Source organism: Ovis canadensis, chromosome 4 (assembly GCF_042477335.2).
Source record: "Ovis canadensis isolate MfBH-ARS-UI-01 breed Bighorn chromosome 4, ARS-UI_OviCan_v2, whole genome shotgun sequence".
NCBI classification, from domain to species: domain Eukaryota; kingdom Metazoa; phylum Chordata; class Mammalia; order Artiodactyla; family Bovidae; genus Ovis; species Ovis canadensis.
The window spans coordinates 84698531-84706238 of NC_091248.1; the positions used below are offsets into that span (position 1 = coordinate 84698531).

The following is a 7708-nucleotide window of genomic DNA, read 5'->3' on the forward strand; positions in this document are numbered from 1 at the left end:
TAATACACATAATATCAAATTAGCATTTTAGCCACAGTAAAGAATACAATTCAGTAGTATTTAGTACATTCACAATATTGTACAACCATCACCACTATCTAATTTCAGAACTCTTAGGTCATCTCAAAAAGAAATCCTGTACCCATTAAGTAGTCATGTCCCATCTCCCACCCGCCAGCCCCTGGCAGCCATGAATCTGTGTTTGGTCTCTCTCGATTTTTCATATGAATGGAATCATAGGACACATGGCCTTCTGCGACTTGCTTCTTTCAGCTAGTATAATGTTTCCAAGGTTCATGCAAGTTATAGCTGTAGCAGTACTGCATTCTTTTCATGGCTGACTACTACTCCACTGTGGATATTTTATTTATGCCTTTCTCCACTGATGGACGTTTAGGTTGTTTCCACCTTCTGACTTCTGTGAATAATGATGCTGTGAACATTTGTGTACCGTTTTGCTGGCATGCCTATTTTAGTCCCTAGAAATGCCTCTCTTTTTGTGGTGCTAGGACTCATCAGTGGGTTCAGTTGGCTTCAGCTTGATCCATATAAGATAACGTTCCCTGTGGGCCTTTCATGTATTGATTTCAGCCACCTCTGATAACCACTGCCTATTCCAGTAGGGATCCAACAGCACAATTCTCATAGAGGTCAAGGTAGCCTAACCACTTTACATGGAAGCCTCAGTTAACATTAAAGCTGCACTGTTCTGGGCAACGAAGCTCATGCTTTCCTCCAAGGCGAAGAAAAGGGGGAGAAAAGGGCTGGTGACCAAAAAGTGTGGGAAAAGCTGATATGATAGATGCCCTTGCTGCAGACTGCACTGTCTGCTCATGTGCTAAAGCCCCCAGGAAGTTGTGCAGTCAAAAATCCTGTTTCACTAAACCAGTAGGGCCTAAAAACTAACTCATGTGACCTAGCATCAAGCATCCTCAGACAGGTGGCATAGAGAGGCAGGATAATGGAGTGGTTGAGAGCACAGATGTCAGTGCTAGATTTCCATGGCTCAAATCCTATCTCTGCTGCTCAATAGCTGTGTGACCTTGGGCAAGTTGCTCCACCTCTCTGTGCCTTGATCTCCCCATGGAGGGGATAAAAGCAACACCTATCTCATAGGGTCTTTTATGAGGATTAAAGGAGTTAAGACAGGCAAAAGCACTGTGCCTGGCCATAGGAAGGTGCTGAGAGTTACCTGTTATGATTTATACTGTGGGCCTAGAGGACAGATCAGTGATTTCAGGCTGCTGGTCTGAGAGCTGCTGGGGTGCTGGGTACGGAGGCAGGGCAGGGTCACTCCAGGGCAGGTGAGCAAAGGAGGGAGGGAAGAGACTCTGCACATGGGTAAGTTGGTGAAGGGAGAGCTGGATCCTGGACTCAGTAGACTTCCCTGGTGTTGGAACAGGGAAGGCTTCAGTGCCCCCTCCACTCCAGTGGGCCCATACCACAGTTCGCTCCTTTATCCTGAAAAAGGGGGTCACGGCCACGCTCACATCCATGTCCCTAGGTTACCTGGGGCTCTCCTCCTGGCCTTCTCTCCAGTGGTCCCCATGTATCTCTCGTCTCTCTAGTATCAGGATATAATTTTTTCATGATGACTCAGCTTGTTTTCCTCTTTATTTTCTATATGAGAAATGGAGAAGGAAATGGCAACCCACTTCAGTATTTTTGCCTGGAAAAACCCATGGACAGAGGAGTCTGGTGGGCTACAGCTCACGGGGTTGCAGAGTGTCGGACATGACTGAGTGACTAAGCACAGACGAGAAGAGAGAAACCCTTCCCTGGGGTCATTAAGCGCAGCTTTCCTTTCTCTTGCAATAGCTGGGTGAAGGTGGGATGGGGACACTGCCTGGAAACTGCCAGGTGAGTAGAATCCAGTGTCCGCCCATCACAGTGTCCAGAGGCTTCTGTGTCCCCAAGCCCCTGCTGCCTGGCCTGTTGGCCTGGTGGCTCTGTGTGCTCAGCAGCGCAGTTTTCACAACTAGCCTCTCACCAGCCAGCCTGGCAGGGTACTCCAGCTCCATCCCTCCATGGTGACATGGGACCTGTTTCATCTCATTACATAATTAGCTAAAACTAGACCAAGTCACTGCTTTTACCAGGCCTTAAGCATCCTAAGCCTGCCTCAGTTCAGTTCAGTCACTCAGTCGTGTCCGACTCTTTGCGACCCCATGAATCACAGCACGCCAGGCGTCCCTGTCCATCACCATCTCCTGGAGTTCACTCAGACTCATGTCCATTGAGTCCGTGATGCCATCCAGCCATCTCATCCTGGGTCGTCCCCTTCTCCTCCTGCCCCCAATCCCTCCCAGCATCAGAGTCTTTTCCAATGAGTCAACTCTTCGCATGAGGTGTCCAAAGCACTGGAGCTTCAGCTTTAGCATCAATTCTTCCAAAGAAATCCCAGGGTTGATCTCCTTCAGAAGCGACTGGTTGGATTTCCTTGCAGTCCAAGGGACTCTCAAGAGTCTTCTCCAACACCACAGTTCAAAAGCATCAATTCTTCGACACTCAGCCTTCTTCACAGTCCAACTCTCACATCCATACATGACCACAGGAAAAACCATAGCCTTGACTAGACAGACCTTAGTTGGCAAAGTAATGTCTCTGCTTTTGAATATACTATCTAGGTTGGTCATAACTTTTCTTCCAAGGAGTAAGCCTCTTTTAATTTCATGGCTGCAGTCACCATCTGCAGTGAAGCCTACCTACTCCCATTTTTATTTTGGAAAAATCTAGTCCTTTCCACTTTGGGTTCCAAAATATATATATATTTGGTTTATGTTTAAAAATTGTTTAAGGATGTCAGTGCAACTAACTGCCTTCCTCTCCACTCTGCCAGCACCTTCCTGCCTCTTTTTCTCATATTTGCCATGTCCTCTCTAGGCTGTGTCCTCAGCCCTGTGCTTGGGTAGGAAACTATCCTGGATATTGGGCGTCTATGTCTTCCCGCCTCTTGCCTGTTCTGTGTCCCTCTGCCCTCTATCAGCACCTCCTCTGGACCGATTTGGCGGATCCCAGCCCTGGGTTCACACTTTTCTGTTGTGGGATCATACAGCAGCTTGGTATATTTAGGACAAACTTTACTGGCATATAGGAAGCTTTGATGGTTTCCCATCCACTACTTTCATGTTCCCACACCAGCAGCAGTCTCAGTCCCTGGGTCAGACTGAGAGCCAACCCCCAATTCATAATCACCATTAACCTTATAAAAGTAAGTCAAGGGACTTTCCTGGTGGTCCAGTGACTAAGACCTGCTGCTGTCAATGCAGGGGGCTCGGGTTGGATCCCTAGTTCAGGAAACTAGATCCCATCAGGGAACTAGATCCCACATGCTGCAACTAAAGATTCGGCACAAATATGACCCAGATCAGCCAAATGAATGTTAAAAACAAATACAAAAACATTAGGTCCGTAATTGGCACTGCTCATTCAGAAAGCATGAGATGCTAAGTCTAAACTACTCAAGGTTAAACTCTTTGTGAATCTGAGTCAGCTCCTTATTGTCCCTGTTGTAGGGTAAGGTAGTCAGAGAAGGCAAGGTTCAGAAAAAGAACAGGATTGGCACTTTACAGGAACATCTGTAACACCTTTAATGAGGCGGGAAGGGGCAGCAGTCAGATTAGTGAGCTGCTGCACTAACCCAAGAAAAGAGTAAGTATATATAGGCATATATGTGGAAATCTACTGTCTTAAGGGGGCCTGTTCTTCTCCAAGATTGTTCGGAGTAGCTATCTCTTAAATGGCTGGGGCAAGGAATTCTGGAGAAGCTGGACCAGCTGGGAGCTGGGTGTAATCAACCTTAATGTCCACTTTTTTTTCTTCGGGTGAGAGAGTTCTTTGTTTTGCATAGAATGGTGAGGAGGACCCGGAGGGGAGTTTTAACTCCAGGCTATTTTGAGCTGTGTAACTTTCCTTCACCTGTTGTATCTGACTCTGCAATCCCATGGACTGCAGCATGCCAGACCTCCCTGTCCTTCACTATCTCTCAGAGTCTGCTCAGGTTCATGTCCATTGAGTTGGTGATGCTATCCAAACATTTCATCCTCTGCCACCCTCTCCTTTTGCCTTCGGTCTTTCCCAGCCTCAGGATCTTTTCCCTGTTCCTGAGAAAGTTGCTCAGTCACGTCTGACTCTTTGCGACCCCATGGACTATACAGTCCAAGGGATTCTCCAGGCCAGAATACTGGAGTGGGTAGCTGTTCCCTTCTCTAGAGGATCTTCCCAACCCAGGGATCAAACCCAGGTCTCCCACACTGTAGGTGGATTCTTTACCAGCTGAGCCACCAGGGAAGCCCTGTCCCTACTCTGTCTCTAAAGGTGGCCTGTGGTTCTTTTCCCAGATTCACACTCTGGGTGAGGTGAAAGGTAGTGAGATGCTCCTAAGATGAAAGTCATGACTGCTCCCCTTTCCCGAGGGTCTCCAGCCCTGGGCTCAGGGCACGTCTAGGCAGTGCCCCAAACTGCTGGTGTGTTCGGAGGGGAGAACTGATTCCACAACAGAAAGAAGTTGCCTCACAAGACTGAAAGGAGAACTTCAAACATGCTGTCAGAAACGCATCAAACGTCAGCCATGAAGCAACCCTCCAGGTCATGCCCAGCAGCCAGCCTGTCCCGGGCTGTGGAAACCAACGACCAAAGAAGGAAGCACACCTGAGCCAGCTTGCTCTCGAGCTGCAATATGCAGATGAAGGTACAAGGCAGTTGCGTAATTCCTACACCTGTTCTGACTTAGCACCAAGTGGAAGTATTGAACTAGGATTTTGACAGGTTGCCAGTGCTGGCAGTGGATGCAGAAGATTTCACAGTGATACCACGCACCTGGTGCCAGGGAAGGGCCACAGAGCCCATGGAGTCTGCCTTCAGCTGTGTGGAGAAGCCTTCCTCCCACCCACAGGGAGGACTTGGGCTGCTGCTTGGCTTCCCTGGAGTAGCTTACAAAATAAATTAGCAGGACCTGACATTTAAAATTTTACCAGTTGTAGATTTTTAGAGTGTCAATGGGGTTTGGGTTTCATGGTTGCTGCTAAAATAAATGTGAGCAACTTGCATGACTACATTCAGTTTTCACTGATTTAATTACTGCTTAGAAAAGAAATTGCCAGATGGAAAAGACATCACCATCATGCCTCACATTCTTCCTGGTGTTCAAGTTAGAGTCAATATTGATCAAAACCTTTCAGTGGCCTGTAGTTTCCACCCAGTGGTTTTCAAGTGACATGCAATTAGTTGGCTTATTTGTGGCCCCTTCCTCATGGCTGTGCCTTGGACAGTATCAAAAGAGACCTGTCTGGGGCCATTTACTAAATCTTTAAGTTCAGTATCTTGTGAGCTTCCAGAACCTTTGTTGCGGAATATGGAAGTGTTTTAAAATGCAAGTGGGAGAAAAATCTTGAAAAGATGGTAGACTCGTTTATAGAAGAGCTAGCAGATTATGACTTTACTGAAACATTTAAAAAAGTGTATGCATCTGCTTTAAGTGGCTTTTTATTAGTGGAGTGCATGGCCTGCTTAACAGATAGTAAAACCTAAGACCTGGCAGCAGTTTTAACTCTCTGGGGAGCACAGATTATGTTCAAAGGGCTTATGTGGTTCATGGTAAGATCAGAATGGGTTATGAGAGAAAAACCAACTAAAATGTCAACTGAGCGGTTCTAGAACTGGAGCATTGTTACTTGCAGGTGGGGTGTCAACCATTTGGGTGGATTTGAACTATCGTCACAGATTGGGAGAGGACTTTGGCCATTACTGTCTCCAGCTTCCCGAGCCTCCAGTCCTGGAATCTTTGACAAGCTAGATGGTTGACCTTGCCCAGGACCTCATAGGCAGCCTACTTCATGGGTGCCTGCCCAGATCTAAGCTTATACAGTTTCCCTGAGGCCTTTAACCACCCAGCCTGCTCTCTGAATGTCCCAGAATGAACGCACTTCTATAAGACAGGTTTTCTAACATCTGAGGTTAGATCGCACGTGTCTTCTAACTTGCCTTTTCCTTTTTCAGGATCATTCTGCAGATCCAGATCCTTCTGAGGTGGCTTAGTTAATCAAAGAGAATGAACTTCCCAGAGACAAGAGAACAGTGCTGCAGCCAAGCAAAGAACAGTAGCTGTGCTTCTAAACTAGACCCTCCAAACAGCCCATGAACATTTTCTAGACCAGCATCCCATCTCATTCAGCCTTTCCTCCCTCTCAGAGTTTCCAGATATTTTACCATCCTGAGGTCCAGCATTAGCCAATGGTCTTAAAAGGGATGCCTAGCAAAGAAAGGAATATGGGAGGTATGGTCTGGTAGGGTGCCCTTTTCTGGGCAGTGTACTTCCGGATGGTTGGGTGTCGAGACACTCAGCTATCCCCTAACTATACTTTAACATTTCCTGAACATCTTTTGCAAATTATTATTTTCATGATGTAAATTATGTAACATACTACAACCACTTTGGAAAAAAATGTGGCATAGTAAAGTTGACCCAGCAATTCCATTTTCAGGTATATTCTCTATAGAATCTCTTGCAAATGCACAGGAGACATGTAAAAGAATGTACATAGTAACAGTGTCTACAAAAGCAACAAAAACAAACAAATGAACAAACAAAACTGGAAATATGTCAAATGTCCACTGCCGGTTGGATGAGTAGATACATGTACATTCTTTTTTATTACTGTGGTAAAACGTACATAACATATAATGTACCATTTTAACTATGTTAACGTGCACAGTTTTGTGGAATTAAGTACATTCACATTGTTATGCAACCATCACCACCATCAGCAGAAATTTTTCATCTTCCCAAACTGAAACTCAGTACCCATTAAACATTAACTCCCCCTGTCCCATTTCCCTCAGCCTCTGGCAAATTCTATTCTGCTTCCTGTCTCTATGAATTTGACTATTCTAAGTACCTCATGTAAGTGGAATTGTAGTGTTTGTCTTTTGTTACTGATTTATTTTACTTAGAATAATGTTTTCAAAGTTCATCCATGTTGTTATCATGTATTGGAATTTTACTCCTTTTTAAAGCTTAGTAATATTCCACTGTATATTTATACATAGCACATTTTGTTATCCGTTCATCCATAGATAGATGCTTGGATTGCTCCCAGCTTTGGCTCTTGTGAATAATGCTGCTATGAACATGGCTCTACAAATATTTGCTCAAGTCCCTGTTTCCATTTCCATGCAGTATATACCTGAAAGTCAAATTGCTGAAAGTCAGTTCCATGTTTTGAGGAACGGTTATGCTGTTTTCCATAGGAACTACACCTGATCACTCTCTTTTTTTTTAACCTGCATATATTATAGTATAACTACTTATTAGATATTGCCAATAGATATTAGATATTCCTAAGATTTTATCTATATAGATATATCTACATGTATTATATTTACAATTTTATAGAGGTATCTCTATGTATATCTATAGAAATATCTCTATATCTATTTCCATATCTGAAGTGTATTTAGAGTTTCTGGTAACCCAAACCTTTCCAACACTATTACCAGATTTCTTAACTTTGGCCAATTTAGTAGTTTTAAAATCATCATTTTATCATGGCCTTAATTTTTATTTCTATAATCACCATTGCAGTTACTCATTTTATATATGTGAAAGTTTTGTTTTCACATGGGTCTTTAATCCATAAAGAACTAATTTTTGTATGATGTATGATAGAGGTCTAATTTTGTTCCTTTTAACATGATAACCAAATGTCCT

The 7708-nt window shown here is 44.4% G+C and overlaps 1 long non-coding RNA gene across 1 annotated transcript; it reads left to right on the plus strand.

Annotated features, from left to right (window-relative positions):
* The first annotated feature begins 4340 nt into the window (after positions 1-4340).
* Positions 4341-6971, plus strand: LOC138439403 (uncharacterized). Its single transcript, XR_011256723.1, has 2 exons — positions 4341-4690; positions 5998-6971. It is a non-coding gene; the product is annotated as an uncharacterized lncRNA (long non-coding RNA).
* Positions 6972-7708: the final 737 nt, after the last annotated feature.